This window comes from Lasioglossum baleicum, chromosome 8 (genome assembly GCF_051020765.1).
Source record: "Lasioglossum baleicum chromosome 8, iyLasBale1, whole genome shotgun sequence".
NCBI classification, from domain to species: Eukaryota; Metazoa; Arthropoda; class Insecta; order Hymenoptera; family Halictidae; genus Lasioglossum; species Lasioglossum baleicum.
Window position 1 is genome coordinate 8165925 of NC_134936.1, and position 21112 is coordinate 8187036.

The following is a 21112-nucleotide window of genomic DNA, read 5'->3' on the forward strand; positions in this document are numbered from 1 at the left end:
TCGACTGTTATATCCACGGCTCGGGGAATCTATGAATTCAACTAATCATAATCGTACAACTAACCGCGGATAATCTGCCGACCGGTAATTTCGAATTTTACTGTCAGATCGTTATACGACCGACACACACCGCGCGGAGAATATTTTGAAGAGCTTCTACTATAGTGGTGGTTTTCGCATACTCTTCATGAGAATTAATTTAATGGACAATGTGCCAAAACATGTTTTCTGACATGTTAGAACAATTAATTTATTGGGCAATATATCAAAACATTTTTTCTGATAGGTTAGAGAAATTAATTTAATAGACAATGTGCCAAAACATTTTTTCTGATATGTTAGAACAATTAATTTATCAGGCAATATATCAAAACATTTTTCCTAACAATGTTAAATAAATGAATTTATTAGACAATATATTAAAACATTTTTTCTGATAGGTTAGAGAAATTAATTTAATAGACAATGTGCCAAAACATTTTTTCTGATATGTTAGAGAAATTAATTTATCAGACAATATATTAAAACATTTTTTCTGACATGTTAGAGAAATTAATTTAATAAACAATGTGCCAAAACATGTTTTCTGACATGTTAGAACAATTAATTTATCAGGCAATGTGTCAAAACATTTTTCCTGACAATATTAGAAAAATAAATTTATCAGACAATATATTAAAACATTTTTTCTGACATGTTAGAGAAATTAATTTAATAGACAATGTGCCAAAACATTTTTTCTGACATGTTAGAACAGTTAATTTATTGGGCAATATATCAAAACATTTTTCCTGACAATGTTAGAAAAATGAATTTATTAGACAATATATTAAAACATTTTTTCTGACATGTTAGAGAAATTAATTTATCAGACAGTGTGTCGAGACATGCTTTCTGACATGTTAGAAGAATTAATTCATTAGATAAGCCAGATAAGGTGTCAAAACATTTTTTACTGTGATGTTAGAAGAAATAATTTGCTAGAAAATTTGTTAAAACAATTTTTCTGAAATGAACCAATGTGTCGAAACGTATTTTCAAAATTGCTATTAGAAATTAACTATTTTTTATGCGAGTCTACAACGAAAATTTATAACATGTTTTTTGTAAAGATATCCACAAAGTTTAATTGAAATTGTGATTGGAAATAAAATTAGACTAGACAAGAAGTAGATAGTAAAAACATATATTTCTGTTATTTCAAAAAAAACCATAATCCCATGTCCAGAAAATGTACACTGCAACTAATAAACCAATCTGACAAAACCAACTGATAAAACAATTATCACTATGGTAAAAACTGATCGTTTAGGAAAAGATTTCCATTATTTGTGCGAAACGTCATATTTGTCAATGAAACTGATACTATTCGGGAAATTGGAAGTTTCAAAATTGTTCGCAACAAATATTAGTTTCATCGTTCACTTTCGAGAGACGTTTTACTTTTTTCGTTCTGATAGGAATTGAAAGAGAAATGCCTCTCCACTGCAAATATCATTTTCAAAGAACTGCCCGACACAAACTGTCGCATCTCCGCGAGAGATACGCGTTTAGATATTTTCCAATTAAATTTCCAGGCATTTCCCGATCGAATATCTCTTATGGAACAAAATCGAAAATAAAATCCTTTCGTTGTATATTATATTTCCATTGTGCCTCGAACAATTTCGTTTAAAAATAATTACATTTCCGTTGATATTAACAATGAATAATAGGCAAGAGAACAATGGCGTCCAAAAAACATTCTTCGCAACGCTCTAATTATCTTTTTACATCTCTCCGCGCTTCAAAAAGCGGAACGGGAAATTTTTATGTTCTGAAATATTCATGTTTTTAGTACTTCTTTCTCCATTTTTATATCAGCTTGCATGGAAACAGTTCTTTAATTACTAGCGGTTATAACGAGCTGCTAAATATTTAATAAATTAAATTGTCGGTTAGGCAGAAATACACTTACTTTATTTAACAACGTTTAAGTAATTAATTATTAACACAATACCTTCGAGTGTTTCATAGTTTTCAAAAATCTATGATTTACAGCTCACAGTTTCCTATTAAAATTAATAGTGTTAGTAATTGCTCAATTTTGAAGCAAAATCATTATTTAAAAACCACAATCTTGTATAAACAAGTTTAAAAATTAATTTTTGTTGCGATACACTTTAGTATACATGTTCAAATTTTATTAAAATATAAAAGAGCTTATGCGAGAGGTTGGAACAGAGTGGGGAGGCAGCCCGGATTGAGGGGAGGAAGTTACGCGTCACGTGACTGGGCGGAAGCGTGGGGAGTAGCGTCGTGGAAGGGGAAGGTAGAGTGTGGATACAAGTCTTAATCTGGTAACTCTAGGTTGAAAGAGTAATCATTGTTAGTACACGTGTTAACTCACTAAATTAATTAAATTAATTCTAACTAAATAACTCGTATTCTCAAGTATGAATTAACTATTTTTAATTTTTGATTTCTCAACGTTATATTATCACCAGTAGTAATCACTCCTAGTTTATTCAAATTAGTAAAGAAATAAATTTTTATTTGCTTCTCACAATTAATGCAGAAAATTTTTATTTCATTATCTATTGCTTACTCTACTTCCATTTTAATTAAGGACAATCGCATTAAAAGCCATCAATATTTTCGAAGCAATTTTCATAGTAACAGGATCTCTTCAGTGAAGATACAAGCGAATTTTTGGTTGTCCGAGTTGCACGCCGCGCATCCGCAAAAACGAACAGTCGCTCATTAATAATTGAAATTGCACGTGCACGCGAAAGGCGTAAGCGTCCAATTTAAATTTTATCACGCATCCCGGGAATCGTATTTTGCGCTCGTAACTACAAAAATGGATAATTATTTGCCAAGTGTTTTCGGTGAAAACGATAACGGCCGGGGATCGACTTTCCATAACGCCGTTTTGCCCGGTACGTCCGACGTTCGTTGCATTTCATTTTAATTAAAGTTCATTCGCGATAACGGGGCTGAATTAATTATTTACACGCGCCGCCCCCCGTCCGGGTAATTACTCAATATGAAACTACATAGTGGACCGCGAGGATCACATTGCATCAGAATTTAGAAAAATCTGCGCCGCGCCGTTCGATCCACGGTAATCCCGTGACAAATTACGGTGCACCGTAATCTGAAAATTTACCACCTGCGTCGTTCGATGTAAAGTAATCGTTTGTATAGAAATACATTTATAATAATAATCACTTTATCAATACATTCTAAAACTGTTTTAGGAGATCGTTGTAGACGACACAACTGCTATAAAATGTTATTAATTACACTTTACACTATCGGAAAATGCCTACGCCATTCAATAGGAGGTACATAGTACATACATTCCGAATATTAACACACATATATTATATTGGGGAAAATTTTACTTTACCGGACTCAAAATTTGTGCTCTTCTCCTATAAATTATGATGTATTGGGTTGGAAAATAAGTTCGTTCGGTTTTTTACATTGGAATAAATCACAAAAACCGAACGAACTTATTTGCCAACCCAATATTTGGTATGTAATCCAGTAGATTTGTACCTGAGGCGGGCGGTTGCAGGTCGAAGGTACGATTCTGTAGGATCAAGGGTTCAGGACTTGTGCTTGCTTAAAGTTGTGGATTTTTCAGTGTTTTTGACAGGTAAGGGCGCCGCCATATTGGTTTGTAGCAGAGATGGGCAAAAATGTATCTAAAATTTTCAAATAAAAGATAAATGAAAGTTATCTTTTATCTGTAGTTATTTTCCTGAAATACATATTCGACACAGTGTATCTGTAAGATACTCTCCAAAAAATTTCATTTGACATCTGTAGGTTATCTGAGCTCGAAGTAACTGCGTATGCGTATTCAACGCCCCTAGCGGCGAGAAGTTATTCAAGAGGCACTATCCGTAAGATACAGCGTGAGAATTTTCAGTGTATCTTTCACAGTTATTTGAGAGTCGAAGCAGCGCCACCGTGTATCTTGCGGTTGTATCCGTCAGATTTTGGCTATTGGAAATGTATCTGTGAGATTTCAATGGGACGATTTCATCTTAACCTTCAGATGTATTTGAAGCTCGACGTAGCAAGATACTTTATTCAATTTTTTTATTCGTGACGAGTATTTCTCAGAGATGAAATCACATGTATCTTTAATCGTAATTTGTATTTGATTTCAAATACATCTTGATGCGACGTTGCCAAATCGTAACACTAAATGTACAAATGATCGGTTTAAAAACTGTGGAGCTCATAGAACAAGGGGAGCTTGTAGGCTCCTAAAATTTCTTATTTTTGAAGGTTAAACGTTACCACGGTTATGTACGAAATATTGTAAAAGTTGTGAAGTATTGTCAATATTTAATTTTGTACCTCACACCATATAGATGCATTTAACTAAATACATACAAGTCATAAGTAAGGGAAGGAATTGGTAAAAGAAAGAAATAATATTTTATTAATAAAGTAATTCAGTTTATATTTGTCAGTAATTTTTAAAACAATTTTTGCTCGTTAAATAACACGATAATTGTAGATTCTATTATAATTTTTGCAGGGTGTATAAATTATCTCTATTTATTTTTATTAATAATTTTTATTCGTTTGAATACATAAATTTTACATTTGTGCATAAATTTATACAATTTATACTAAATTATTAATAATTTAATAAATAACGCAAGGAGTTGTTAAAAGAAAGGAATAATATGTTATTAATGATATGTTTTTATTATAATTTGTGCAGGGTGTATAAATCATTTCTACTTATTTGTGTTAATAATTTGAAACTGTTTTGTTTTTTCCATGGTCCTCCGCTAATGTAAGTCACATCTGTATGGAAATACTATTTTCTTTCTGATGAACTGATGTTTTGGATATCTTCGCTGCATCTAAAAATTAGAATTTCTTGGTGAAAAGCATTGTCCAATAAACGGGAAGATTTTTAGCATGAATATATTAGGTTGGAGGGAAAGCTATGTCGTATTTTAAATAAACAGGTAATTTTGCTTGTAAATCAAAACACATGTTAACTAGCGAGTCATGGGAAAACAGGAATTGACAGGTTATCTGAGAAATGACAACATATTGTAACAAATAATGAAAATTATATAATTGAATAATATTAAACATGTATTTTTATAAATTGAATCAAATGTTTTCTTTAACGCTAAACCTACCGAGCCTCAAAAGTAACTGGTACACACATGTTCCCTTATAAAAATGATAAGATTGATTTTATTTAGACTTTGTATGGCTCCTATTGTAAAATGTGCACTACTACAGATATCTATACAATTGTTTCTTATGAAATCAGTATTATTAACTTTCTAATTGTAAAATAAAAAATCTGGAACTGGTCATCTTGACCGCTGTTGGTAGGATTAGTGTTAAAGTTAAAATACGCTAGAATTTTCTCTCCAACCTAATAATATTTTTTAATTTTCCTTTTGTCAGCAATGTTTCAATGTCTGAGAAAATAAATATAAAATAAAAACTTACCTGAAATGACAGTGACAAGTTTCACCAACACAATACCAAGTCATCGGAAATCAGGAATTGACAGGTTACCTGAAAATGTCAACATATTGTTACAAATAATGGAAATTATATATCATATCAATAAAATAAAAACTTACCTGTGACAGTGACAAATTTCACCAACACAATCGCGTGACAGGTGGCTGAAGTTACTGAATCACTTACACACGCTTTTTATTAATTGGAATACTCTATTACAAACACGTGCACAAGCATGTGCTAAACTAACTTCACTACACGTAAACTGACGTAAACCCACGGCGATGCAACGCGACGGTCGCTCACCTGTCGCGTAAGCTTATTTGTACGGTCCCCGATATATACATAAATTAATATATTGTTATAAATATATATATATATCTACATATATATATATATATATATATAAGTATGTACAAAATAAAAAAATATAAATATTTATATATATTTTTTTAATAAAAATTTATTTGTTTAAACAATTGCTTAAATAATAAACAGTTATTTGTTTAAACATCTGTTTAAATAATAAAATGTATTTGTTTAAACAATCGTCCAAATAATGAAAATCTATTTGTTTAAACATGTGTTTAAATAATAAAAATTTGTTTGATCAAACAATCGTTTAAATAATACAAATGTACTTGTTTAAACAATCGTCCAAATAATGAAACTCTATTTGTTTAAACATGTGTTTCAATAATAAAAATTTGTTTGATTAAACAATCGTTTAAATAATACAAATGTACTTGTTTAAACAATCGTCCAAATAATGAAACTCTATTTGTTTAAACATGTGTTTAAATAATAAAAATTGTTTGTTTAACCAATCGTTTAAATAATACAAATGTATTTGTTTAAACAATTGTTATAGTCCTTATTAGAGTATCCGAATATGGAATAATAATGAAAGTCACTGTAAATGTAAATACGTTCCTCGTATTACATTACATATGTATTACGACGTGGCAATGTCGAATCAAGATCTCAGTGTATTTGAAATCAAATAAAGATATCAAATAAAGATACATGTGATTTTCATCTCTTCCAGTTACTCGTCACCAGAGATGGGCAAAAATGTATCTAAAATTTTCAAATAAAAGATAAATGAAAGTTATCTTTTATCTGTAGTTATTTTCCTGAAATACATATTCGACACAGTGTATCTGTAAGATACTCTCCAAAAAATTTCATTTGACATCTGTAGGTTATCTGAGCTCGAAGTAACTGCGTATGCGTATTCAACGCCCCTAGCGGCGAGAAGTTATTCAAGAGGCACTATCCGTAAGATACAGCGTGAGAATTTTCAGTGTATCTTTCACAGTTATTTGAGAGTCGAAGCAGCGCCACCGTGTATCTTGCGGTTGTATCCGTCAGATTTTGGCTATTGGAAATGTATCTGTGAGATTTCAATGGGACGATTTCATCTTAACCTTCAGATGTATTTGAAGCTCGACGTAGCAAGATACTTTATTCAATTTTTTTATTCGTGACGAGTATTTCTCAGAGATGAAATCACATGTATCTTTAATCGTAATTTGTATTTGATTTCAAATACATCTTGATGCGACGTTGCCAAATCGTAACACTAAATGTACAAATGATCGGTTTAAAAACTGTGGAGCTCATAGAACAAGGGGAGCTTGTAGGCTCCTAAAATTTCTTATTTTTGAAGGTTAAACGTTACCACGGTTATGTACGAAATATTGTAAAAGTTGTGAAGTATTGTCAATATTTAATTTTGTACCTCACACCATATAGATGCATTTAACTAAATACATACAAGTCATAAGTAAGGGAAGGAATTGGTAAAAGAAAGAAATAATATTTTATTAATAAAGTAATTCAGTTTATATTTGTCAGTAATTTTTAAAACAATTTTTGCTCGTTAAATAACACGATAATTGTAGATTCTATTATAATTTTTGCAGGGTGTATAAATTATCTCTATTTATTTTTATTAATAATTTTTATTCGTTTGAATACATAAATTTTACATTTGTGCATAAATTTATACAATTTATACTAAATTATTAATAATTTAATAAATAACGCAAGGAGTTGTTAAAAGAAAGGAATAATATGTTATTAATGATATGTTTTTATTATAATTTGTGCAGGGTGTATAAATCATTTCTACTTATTTGTGTTAATAATTTGAAACTGTTTTGTTTTTTCCATGGTCCTCCGCTAATGTAAGTCACATCTGTATGGAAATACTATTTTCTTTCTGATGAACTGATGTTTTGGATATCTTCGCTGCATCTAAAAATTAGAATTTCTTGGTGAAAAGCATTGTCCAATAAACGGGAAGATTTTTAGCATGAATATATTAGGTTGGAGGGAAAGCTATGTCGTATTTTAAATAAACAGGTAATTTTGCTTGTAAATCAAAACACATGTTAACTAGCGAGTCATGGGAAAACAGGAATTGACAGGTTATCTGAGAAATGACAACATATTGTAACAAATAATGAAAATTATATAATTGAATAATATTAAACATGTATTTTTATAAATTGAATCAAATGTTTTCTTTAACGCTAAACCTACCGAGCCTCAAAAGTAACTGGTACACACATGTTCCCTTATAAAAATGATAAGATTGATTTTATTTAGACTTTGTATGGCTCCTATTGTAAAATGTGCACTACTACAGATATCTATACAATTGTTTCTTATGAAATCAGTATTATTAACTTTCTAATTGTAAAATAAAAAATCTGGAACTGGTCATCTTGACCGCTGTTGGTAGGATTAGTGTTAAAGTTAAAATACGCTAGAATTTTCTCTCCAACCTAATAATATTTTTTAATTTTCCTTTTGTCAGCAATGTTTCAATGTCTGAGAAAATAAATATAAAATAAAAACTTACCTGAAATGACAGTGACAAGTTTCACCAACACAATACCAAGTCATCGGAAATCAGGAATTGACAGGTTACCTGAAAATGTCAACATATTGTTACAAATAATGGAAATTATATATCATATCAATAAAATAAAAACTTACCTGTGACAGTGACAAATTTCACCAACACAATCGCGTGACAGGTGGCTGAAGTTACTGAATCACTTACACACGCTTTTTATTAATTGGAATACTCTATTACAAACACGTGCACAAGCATGTGCTAAACTAACTTCACTACACGTAAACTGACGTAAACCCACGGCGATGCAACGCGACGGTCGCTCACCTGTCGCGTAAGCTTATTTGTACGGTCCCCGATATATACATAAATTAATATATTGTTATAAATATATATATATATCTACATATATATATATATATATATATATAAGTATGTACAAAATAAAAAAATATAAATATTTATATATATTTTTTTAATAAAAATTTATTTGTTTAAACAATTGCTTAAATAATAAACAGTTATTTGTTTAAACATCTGTTTAAATAATAAAATGTATTTGTTTAAACAATCGTCCAAATAATGAAAATCTATTTGTTTAAACATGTGTTTAAATAATAAAAATTTGTTTGATCAAACAATCGTTTAAATAATACAAATGTACTTGTTTAAACAATCGTCCAAATAATGAAACTCTATTTGTTTAAACATGTGTTTCAATAATAAAAATTTGTTTGATTAAACAATCGTTTAAATAATACAAATGTACTTGTTTAAACAATCGTCCAAATAATGAAACTCTATTTGTTTAAACATGTGTTTAAATAATAAAAATTGTTTGTTTAACCAATCGTTTAAATAATACAAATGTATTTGTTTAAACAATTGTTATAGTCCTTATTAGAGTATCCGAATATGGAATAATAATGAAAGTCACTGTAAATGTAAATACGTTCCTCGTATTACATTACATATGTATTACGACGTGGCAATGTCGAATCAAGATCTCAGTGTATTTGAAATCAAATAAAGATATCAAATAAAGATACATGTGATTTTCATCTCTTCCAGTTACTCGTCACAAATACAAGCGTCAAATAAATCGTCTGGCTAAATCCAGCTTCAAATAACGAATACAAGATGACGGATAAATCTCGCGCGACATCTGGGGATTCAAATAATCCATATGATTACGAATCTATTTCTTCAAATAAAATCTGACGGATAACTCTGCAAGCAAGTTAACGACAGATACAACCGTAAGATACATCGTGGCGCTGTATTCGACTCTCAAATACAAGTCGAAGATAACCAGAAAATCGTCGGAGAGACAGATGAATAAACTCTCCAAACCGCAGCGCTCGACAGATGAAGTTACAGATACATTGTGGCGCTGCAATCGACTTCGAATACAAGGCGAAAGATACAGGTTATTTGTATCTAGAACGTATTTGAATAATTTTGTATTTAGATACTGCCCATCTCTGCTCGTCACAAATACAAGCGTCAAATAAATCGTCTGGCTAAATCCAGCTTCAAATAACGAATACAAGATGACGGATAAATCTCGCGCGACATCTGGGGATTCAAATAATCCATATGATTACGAATCTATTTCTTCAAATAAAATCTGACGGATAACTCTGCAAGCAAGTTAACGACAGATACAACCGTAAGATACATCGTGGCGCTGTATTCGACTCTCAAATACAAGTCGAAGATAACCAGAAAATCGTCGGAGAGACAGATGAATAAACTCTCCAAACCGCAGCGCTCGACAGATGAAGTTACAGATACATTGTGGCGCTGCAATCGACTTCGAATACAAGGCGAAAGATACAGGTTATTTGTATCTAGAACGTATTTGAATAATTTTGTATTTAGATACTGCCCATCTCTGGTTTGTAGTCACGATCGCGAGCCGCTTACCGAATAGAACCGCTTGATGGCAGCACGGGCACACAGTAATATCGTTAACATAGGGAAAATATCTCAGGAAATGTTGGAGAAGGAATATCGTGGAAAATATTTATAAAAACCTAATCCACATCTAACCCAGACCAAACCCAAACCAGTTAAGTCGCAACATCGTGGCCATGTCATCCAAAATTCAATCGCTCTATATTATCAGCATTAACGTGTGCCCGTGCTGCACGTGCTGTACAAACCAATATAGCGGCGAGCTTACCTGTCAAAAACACTAGAGATTTCTCAACTTTAAGCAAGCATAACTCCTGAACCATTGGTCCTACAGGATCGAAACTTCGATCTGCAGCCGCCCCGGGTATAAATCTACTGGATTACATACCAAATACATCATAATTTATAGGAGAAAGGCGCAAATTTTTAGTCCGGAAAAGTAAAGTTTACCCTTGTATCGCCTTAAATTATTGTTGACAATAATTTAGAATAATTTATAATTATGTACTACTTTTTTTAAAACTAAAACATTGGCGTCACAAGTCACAGGAACAACTTGCCTCAATTGACACATCTGGACAACAATACAGTGGCCGAAATTTCTATAAAGTCATCTTCTTTTTCATAGATATTTTAAAAATATCACCATTTTTGTTGATTTATCGTATCTGGTCTTGTGCCTTGTAGACACTCGGATAGAGGGACTGCGTACTCTAGACCGCTATGTTTACTATTTACGTTTGTTTTGATTTTTTTCTGTGTGGTGCAGAACACAAGAGCGAAGTTTCTATAAAGTCACTTAGTGTTTCTCTGTATTCTGAGCAGAGAACTATGGAAAACTGCGAATATATATATTCTAAAAGTATTAGTTTTAGAACTCACAGAAATCCTGTTTTTTATAAATTGATTCACGTGTATTGAGAATGCCGAGAGGAAAAGTACTAACAAGTGAAGAAAAAGCATCAATCGATGCTTATAAAGATATGGGCTGCTCTAATCGCGCAATTGCTAAGAAAACTAATCGGTCATATACTGTGATTAATAATTATATCAATTTACGTGAAAATTACGGAAAAAATCATCTTAAAGGTAGTAATAAAAAATAGTCAAAGAGACAACATTCAATATTAATGGGGTCTGCAGCTAAGGAAAGGAAAAATGCAGCACAATTTCGAGCTGAATTGGAGCTCCCAGTAACAACAAGACGTATGCAACAACTTTTAAATTCTTCTGGACAAAAATACAACGTAAATCAGGCCTTAAGGAAGTACATAAACCGGCCCGTATTGATTTCGCACGAGCACAAAACACAGTGACTTTATAGAAATTTCGGCCACTGTATGTTAGTTATAGGTATATGAAATAACTAGTAAAACCTATTACAACATGTTAAGTGTCATTTGATCGATAAGGATAAAAAAATCAGTCACATCGATATTAATTAGTCGAAATGGACCAAAAAGTAAGGATAATATTTACTTATCTGGTACATACCTAAGCCTCTGTTAAAAAAAACACTACACTACCGCGGCCGCCACAAGAATGGACGACAGAGTGTCTTTTCCCCCTTTTCTAACAAAATCAACTAAAAACGAATCGCGCGTTCGTCTCCTTCTTTATAAATAGACAGTGGATCTTTATGCGAAGAGTTATATAGACATTTATTTTCTCTCATAATATGTTTAGTAGATTGGAAATAATACAATTGTATTTAGGAATTCGTCTGATGTTCTCAATGTTTCGAATCACACGTACTGGTTTCTGTCATAAATGCATCAAATCCGCCATCTATTTATAAATAATGATCGGAACAACTTACCCCGGGAACTTTGAGCCCTACACTCGCGAGGTGTATAAATAATAGAACAATAGAACAAGTTTTTTGTGAATTCTCGAGCAGGCAAACTTGCCTGGCAAGGCTTCTTTGAGCGCAAAGGGTTAAGATTATTCCGGAGGCAGAGTCGGGATCACCGTTGGGAGATGTTCCGCGTTGCCGGGTCGCGGGGCCAGCGGCCAATTAAACGGAAATGAACCGCGATACGCCGGAAACACGGCCTCTGTTTTCGAATTCCGAAATCGTACGCAAAGGAGGAAGCCAGTCCCTAGGAGGAAAGACTCCTAACGAAAAGGATACGACGACGGTCCCCGGTGGCGCGCGTTTAAATTCCTAGGTCGGAAGACGTCTTTTTACCTAGTCGAAGTTCCGTGGCGAGCAGGAAAAAAGGAACCATTAGCCCGCGCAATTATCCTTGGACGGACGAGGCTAGAGTTACGCCGGCTAATAGCACCGCTTCCTGGCACTCCCTCGAGGGACACGTCTCTGGGCACGATGAAGATAGGAACAGGGAGAAAAGGAGAGAGAATGAGGAATTCGATGATAGGAGCGGGACATGGGAACGAGGCACAGTCGTCACCCCCCCCCCCAGCTCCCTCTCTCCTCTCTTCGGGGTGAAGGAGGAAATTTGACGAGACAAGAAGAGGGACAGTGCGAGAGGAGGAAACGAGGAGAGGATTTTAACGTGACAGAAAAATGGGAGGGGTGAAAGGGAGCAAGGCGGATGAAGAAACGGATAAAAATTCGACTTCGGCGTTCGTACACGAAGAGGGCAGTCATAGAGGAATCGAGGGGTATTAGCACAGGAAGTTGCTTCGAAGGGAACGAATAGTGGGGGCAAGGTGACGTGCAGCCGGCAAAATTATGTGGACACTCTGTAAAAACTAATAACCACACTGCGGATCTTCAGGCAAAATAAAAATTGTAAGGGGTTACGCCACCCTGAGACTTTCAAAAAATCGATTTTTTTTGTAATTTTCCTTTAATTTAGAGTTCAGGGAATCAGTTAAGCCATTGCGAAGAATTATTACCCTTAAGCCATTGCAAAATTGCGAAGAAAAATATTTTTAACCTCTTCATCTGTGCTCATAATGAAAATTTAAAATATGCCTTTGTTGGATCGAAGCATGATGAGTACATGCACAAAGTTTCATCGAAATCGATTAGGGTTGCTATGAGCAAATAATGAAAAATGCTATTGATAATGAAAAATGAAAAAAAATTGTGAGAAACTGCGATTTAATGATAAAATTGATAAAATTTATAGTCTAACTATTAGGTTATTACTAGACTGCGGATCTTTATGTAACATAAACGTTGTTTGCATCGATTTCGAATTTATACATACTCATTTTTATCATAAATTCATAAAATCTGCAGTCTCCTTATCACACATACATACATAATTTTATTTAGATACTTTCCTGGCAGCTTCGTCTGGATATTCTTCAACTGAAAGGTTACTTAATAAATTAACTATATTCTAAATTGAAAATTTATTGATGGAACAATTCGTCCAGGACCAGGCGAAGACATGTGTTGCTGCAATGTGAAAAGGCTGTAGGTACTAAAAGAAAGTGGAAAGTTAACAAGATCCGAGAAATTTGAGAAAAATAGAAGAGAACCAGCCACAGAACTCGCTGGAAGAAAATGGAAAAGAAACGATGGCTCACTCTGCGATAGAAAGAAAAAACAGAGGAACGAACTGTGTTCTTGAGAGAGAACCAAAATGAAACAGTTCCAAAGATAGGATCAAAGACATCTGAAAAAAAAGGTACGAAAGAAAATAAAAATGAAACATGTCCACGTTAGGGGAAAGTAAATAGAATGAAAGTAAGAAAGAAGGTGGTTAGAAAGTTGAGACAAGTGTAATGAGACCTAAGAGAAAGATCTCACCATGAAAACAAAAGCTTCTAACATAAAAATTCGTCGTGTTATTTAATACGTACAAGAACGAATGGAAACAGTGAATTGTAATTTAACTTTCATTTGACGTCGCATCGTTGAGAAACATTTCTTTTTATAAGAGAACTTTTATATAATATAATAACTTGTGATAAAGTGTGAATAGTGATTTAATTTTGATTTCACTTCTCTGGGAAACAACTCTTTTCGTAGAAAAGCTTTTATAATTACAAAGCAGGTATCTAATTATTGTTAATAAAATATTAATACGGGCACGAGAATCTTATTTGACACATAGAATTATTTCTTGGAAGTCTATTTTTATTTTAATTATAATTTGTATTGTATTATCTAAAGTATCACAATGTATTGAAAAATAATGTATTGGAAGTCTATTGACATGACAAATAGATTTTCAAATTATGAAATTTTATCCTCTAAACGAGGAATTATTTTGGAAACGTCATTGTTTCTTATAAAGTTGTAACTAGACGGAGGATTTTATGTGTACTTCCAAACAATAGGAAGATTAAATAACTTTTATAATAACTTAATGGACCCACTAAAGAGAAAAATAATTATTAGCTATATCTAGCAATTAATGCAGACAATTTTGATTTTGCATAAAGATCCGCTATCGATGACCGTTTACAACTGATAGTACAAGTTGATAGTGTGGGTGTATGGTGATGTGAGAAATGATAAGCTTGCACGCGTCATAGAAATCGAACGCAAGGGGCCTCCGAAAGACAAACGAACAAAGTAATGAAGAGCGAAAGAAATTTATCGCGACGCACCAACAAACCGGGAGAAAAAGTGCGGAGGGAAGACGACGTGATTGGAGAAAACGTCGGTGGCGGGGAGGAGGTGGTAGGCGAAATGGAATAAGGCAGGAAGAAATGTGAATCTTTATGTGACAGAGGAACAGGGATAAAACGGCAGAGGGAGGGGAGGAAAAAAGGATGATAGGAGAAACGAAAATTCAGAGGAAGGAAGTTACATGCAGGCTACAGCGAGAGGAAGAGAAGTAACTCCGCAGACGGGTTCGAAGAAAGATGGACGGCGACGTCTGGTATTATCGATACTGACACCCGTTCGATTGGAACGATTCCGGATGAAATCGTGAATTTCAAATCCTATTCAAACCGGGAACGCTTTCAAATTAAATCACTCGGTGTTTCTTCCGTGCCCCGGCTAAACGGTGATCTATCCGACGTCGAGAAATTTAATAGCCCCCGGAACTTACAATTCCTGCTTATGCGAGAGGAAGAGATATTTTTATTATCGGCGTGAAGCATGAATATTGATGGGTCGCGTGATTGAATTTTTAAGGAACCTGCGTGTTTCCGTAACATACAAACGTTGGTCAGCCGTGGATCCTAACGAGCTTGGAGATACAGTGGATCCAAAAAGTATTCATACTATTTTTTTTACGAAATTATCATAGTTTAAATACCAACAATTCATCGAGAATGGGAAATTTAGTATTTAAATACTTTTTGGACCTACAGTACGTGTATGTTTTAAAAATTTTACAAGATACAGTGGATCCAAAAAGTATTTGTACTATTTCTTTTTTCTTTTTACGGAATTATCATGGTTTAAATACCAACAATTCCTCGAGAATGAGAAATTTAGTATTTAAATACTTTTTGGATCTACACTACGTGTATGTTTTAAAATTTTAGATTTTAGAAGATACAGTGGATCCAAAAAGGATTTGTACTATTTCTATTTTTTTTTTTTTACGAAATTATCATGGTTTAGATACCAATAATACCTCGAGAATGGGCAATTTAGTATTTAAATACTTTTTGGATCTACACTACGTGTATGTCTTAAAATTTTGGAAGATACAGTGGATCCAAAAAGTATTTGTACTATTTCTTTTTTCTTTTTACGGAATTATCATAGTTTAAATACCAACAATTCCTCGAGAATGAGAAATTTAGTATTTTAATACTTTTTGGATCTATACTACGTGTATGTCTTACAATTTTAGAAGATACAGTGGATCCAAAAAGTATTTGTACTATTTCTTTTTTCTTTTTACGGAATTATCATAGTTTAAATACCAACAATTCCTCGAGAATGAGAAATGTAGTATTTAAATACTTTTTGGATCTACACTACGTGTATGTTTTAAAATTTTAGATTTTAGAAGATACAGTGGATCCAAAAAGGATTTGTACTATTTCTATTTTTTTTTTTACGAAATTATCATGGTTTAGATACCAATAATACCTCGAGAATGGGCAATTTAGTATTTAAATACTTTTTGGATCTACAGTACGTGTTTGTTTTAAATATTTTACAAGATATAATATATGTCTTACAATTTTAGAAGATACAGTGGATCCAAAAAGTATTTGTACTATTTCTTTTTTCTTTTTACGGAATTATCATAGTTTAAATACCAACAATTCCTCGAGAATGAGAAATTTAGTATTTAAATACCTTTCGGATCCACTCTACGTATATTTGAACGATTTTACAAAATGTTTAGAAATTTTAACTATAACTGCACTACTGCTTTTATTCGCTCATGATAAAAATCATTATCAATTTATTCAGACGATTTTAACAGAAGAGGAACTTCTATCTTTTAGAACCTTGTATCTATTTATATTATAAATTGTTTAATTTTATGTCGTGCTTTCTAAATAATATAATAAGATAAAGACTTTAATAATATAAAAGTAAATGAATCATTCATTGATCGTTAATTAATAGTAACTAACACCATCTCTGCCTAGTTATAATTCAAGAAGTTTTCAGAGCCCCCATTGGTAAGTTATTCATTGCCTGTATGCTTGCGGAAGTGTGCGTGTGTGTATGTATAATACACGCACGTGCATACGTCATCCCAGTTCATTGATTATACGTCAATAATGAACTGCAACGGCGATAGACGGCATAATAGAGTTAGGTGTATGCTAATTTATGAATACGTATCACGAGTGCGCATGACGCAAGTAAAATATATAATTTCATATAACATTTCGACTGTTAATGAAATTTATTACGACAGGGAGAGGTTAAACCTTAATACCGTCATACAGTGTGCATGATTTATAACAATCGTTATAATAATCATCTGAAAATAAATGAAAATTGTACCTCGTCAAGAATATCTTCATTCTAATCACACACAAATACGTTATCATATCATATTTCTAGAATAAAGAATATATGAAATGCATTAATGATTTAGGACAATAAAGAAACTCGTAATATTAATAAAGAAACTTTTTTTCTTTATTAAAAGTGGCTTTATAAATATTTTGTAAATAATAATTACAATCTAAAGACTTTGACATGAGTTTCAATAAATTGGCTTAATGTGGTAACTTTTACATTTTTAGAGAAAAAAGGTAATCATGTAAAATCTATTTAACGTAATGCCAACAAAAATACTTGTTATTATTTCACGTTTCTTTTAAAGCAACCTATAATTTTTATTGATAAATAGAAATGTATATTTTACTTTTATAAAGTATATTTACTATAAACTGATTACTTGATAAAATGAAATGAAAAGTTTCTGAAAGGTAATAGGCGAGCATGAGTGAAGAATGAACTGGTCTCCCCCGGTTAGCACGTTAATTAATTCAAGACACGTCTTACTCAGTTTGGTATCGAAACAAATCAAAGCCTCTATGAAATTGATCAGTGTCAATTGGATATTAATGACGTTAAGTTCAAAGGTGAACCAGGTTTTGCATAGGCTAATCGCCTCATTCGATCGTGATGTTCTATATCTGCTCCAATCCCGCGAAATGAATGACTCATATTTGATAAAGCGGCGTGGGTGGAATGATTTAACGTGCCAAGCTCTTCGACCCTTTTTACAGGATTAAACCGTTCTGATAAAGCGGCCGAGGGGTTAAATATCACATAGTTCATACGGTTCGAGGAATCGTTCGAGTAACCGCGCGTAATTTATTCCGAATCCTATTTCCGGCTATTTCGAAGCGAAGGGGATAACTCGTTTCTCTGCTTCAGTGGCTCTGTTCCTGTGATCTGTATTTTTCGAGGTCAAAATCGAGTGCAAGATAAACCACCTCACTGTGTGTTTCAATAATATGTTACACGCGATTCTACAATTTTTCAAACACAAACAATTATTTTATTGTAAACTTTCACGAATCAGAAATTATTATTTGGATCTTTTATTGATTCAAACTATGATTATAAGTAGACTCCCGGATCTTTATGCAAAATAGGAAGTGTGTGTATCAATTTGCAAGACACAGAAGTTAAATATAAATTTATATTTTTCACTGATAATTTTAATATGTGAAAATATTAATACTCATAGTCTTCTAATCTTTCCACTATTTTAAATTTAAATTGCACTCAGTAAGTCTAACTTACTATTTTATTATATTATATTTATTATATTATTACTATTTTGTCATAAGTAAAATTACTATTTTTACACTGTTAATGCATCTAAAGTATTATTACATTGGCAGGACCCATGAATAAAATGTCGTTTTATCAAAATGAACATTGCAACCTCATTTCGCTATTAAGACCTATGTACTAACTACATTTACTGACATTTAATGTGCTTATTGTGAAATTAATCTGTAATTAATTAATTCCTACTAAATTTTACATAAATTTTGTATAAGTGTCAGAAAATAATACTTGTGGGTACTCTGAATAACTACAAAATAAACAATGTAAAAGTTAATAGAGATTAAAAGTGTACACAAGAATTGAATAGAGTTAAAATTATATTGCAACAATTTTTTAATGCTTAGATATTAAGTTAAAATTGTTCATCAAATGTTCAGCATTCAGATATTAAGGCAAAAATTGAGTGTACCAAATTTCCTTAAGAGTTGCAAAAGATTTGAGAATGAAAAGTATTATCATTAGACTGCAGATCTTTATGCAATTAGGGCTCTTGAAAATGTTCAAAAAATGCTAGCACATAAAATATGGCAGAATCTCGTACGATTTTAATTTATTTCACTTCTAAAAATGCTCTATTACCACGGAAAATAAAATCTTATTTAATTCCACTTTCTTAAAATTTGCGTACAAAAATTGAAAATTGCATAAACATCCGCAGTCTAATTATCACAAATCTCAGCTCCTTAATTTTTGTTTCATTAATTACATAAATTGCTTTGATTTTATCCAGTTTTTGAAAACATGCTGAAGCTCATTCTAACAATTTCTCACTGCCTCGATATTGTGTTAACGGTTTCATTAAGTTTTTAATGGTCAGACATTAAGTTAAACATTCTGAAAGCGTACAGTATAATATAGGAAGCGCCTATTAACACATAAGGCTTATTTCCACCATAAAAATCGGAAAAACATTTGCCTGATATCATTTCCATTGAGGTCGCTCATCGAAACAAGTCCATCGAAAACAAAATCGGAATTATCGGGTTAGCCAATTTGTAGCCGGCGACTAACAAACTGATTGTATTGGCCACCGGTAAAAGTTTGTGCGGTTTGTCTGTAAAAGGCAAATTTAAATCGAATTGTTTGTAGCGTTTCGCAAACACGATGTAACAATAGTGGTATCATTAGCAGGTTTTGTTGATCCCGTCGGGTGTACACCATTTGTATTTTTCATTCGTTCCGATGTACCATTGTGTGCGCATGGTTAGAAATCACAGCTGATGATTGAATCGGTGTAGGCTAAAGTGCTGTGTGATACTACTAATATGGAAATTGAAACACCTCCGCAACCTATGAGTTTTTAACATTAATAATTTAATACTTCTAATATAAAGACACATAACAGAGCTGGATCCAAACCATAGAATTTCATTCAAAAAAGGAAAAATAATTGTATTAAAATTCTATCAAATTGTATTCGATTTATATATTACATTATATATTAATAATTTAATACTTTTGAAATAGAGAATACTATAAAAGAGCTGGATCCAAACCATAAAATTTCATTGAAAAAAGAGGAAAAATAATTGTATTAAAATTATGTTAAATTGTATATTATATTATATTTTAATATTTTAATATAATACTTCTAATATAAAGACATATAACAGAGCTGGATCCAAACCATAAAATTTTATTTAAAAAAGGAAAAATAATTGTATTAAAGTTATATATTATATTATATATTAATAACTTAATACTTTTAAAATTGAGACATATAAAAGACCTGGATCCAAACCATAAAATTTAATTTAAAAGAGGAAAAAAAAATTGAATTAAAATTATGTGAAATTGTATTAAATTTATATTATATTATATATTAATAATTGAATACTTTTAATATAAAGACACATAACAAAGCTGGATCCAAACCATAAAATTCCATTTAAAAAAGGAAAAATAAATCTATTACATTAAATTGCATTCAATTTATATTACATTATATATTAAACTAGGCACACTGTGGAGTTCTATTTTTAATCCATTAATAATTTATAATAGTAGATTAATCAAAATTATGTTAACTTTTGTTAAATTAAAATTATATTAAGACTTAAATGGAAGAAAAGTCTTTTTTAGATACACTTAATAAATAACAGCTTTAACAATTATACTTGAGTCCTTACGTTAAAGAATATACATATGATAAATTTTTTTTGGTAAAAATATTTTTTTTTAATATTGAACGATTGTTTGTTTTATGCAAGTGCTGGCAATTTTGTCATGCTACACGCTACGCTGTTGGGAAACATTTTTCATCATTTATATCGCTGACAATAAAAGTAATAGCAAATAAAAATGTCTGTAGCGCATTATTATTTTACGATGGTGATTTTGCCAATGCTGTTCCATTATACGTGTGCGGAATCACGGTAGAATTGCGATGCAACGCTTCCGCGTGGAAAACGTAGAATAAAATTCTTTCATTTGAAACCTCGTTCACCAAAGGAATCAAATTTTGAAATTTGTCGAGTACGCGTACACTTGGCAACCTCCCAACTGGATACGAATGCTATAGACAACGGGAGCCTATTCTGCATGTACAAACAAGTAAAAAATGTAGAATGAAATTGTTTCATTTCGAAGTTCTTCACCGAGGAAATCTAATTTGAAAGTTTGTCGAATAACTTGGACATTGGAATTCAGTA

At 32.0% G+C, this 21112-nt stretch overlaps 1 protein-coding gene and 2 long non-coding RNA genes across 3 annotated transcripts in view; 1 reads left to right on the plus strand and 2 right to left on the minus strand.

The window, feature by feature from the left end:
* The window catches only part of LOC143211137 (uncharacterized), a 505477-nt gene that overhangs the window by 235324 nt on the left and 249041 nt on the right, over positions 1 to 21112 (plus strand). The gene's annotated exons all lie outside the window — the stretch shown is intronic.
* LOC143211381 (uncharacterized) lies at positions 4696 to 5865 on the minus strand. Its single transcript, XR_013009449.1, has 3 exons — positions 5625 to 5865; positions 5488 to 5556; positions 4696 to 4877 (listed from the first exon to the last, which is right to left on the minus strand). It is a non-coding gene; the product is annotated as an uncharacterized LOC143211381 (long non-coding RNA).
* LOC143211379 (uncharacterized) lies at positions 7586 to 8752 on the minus strand. The gene is made up of 3 exons (XR_013009447.1): positions 8515 to 8752; positions 8378 to 8446; positions 7586 to 7767 (listed from the first exon to the last, which is right to left on the minus strand). It is a non-coding gene; the product is annotated as an uncharacterized LOC143211379 (long non-coding RNA).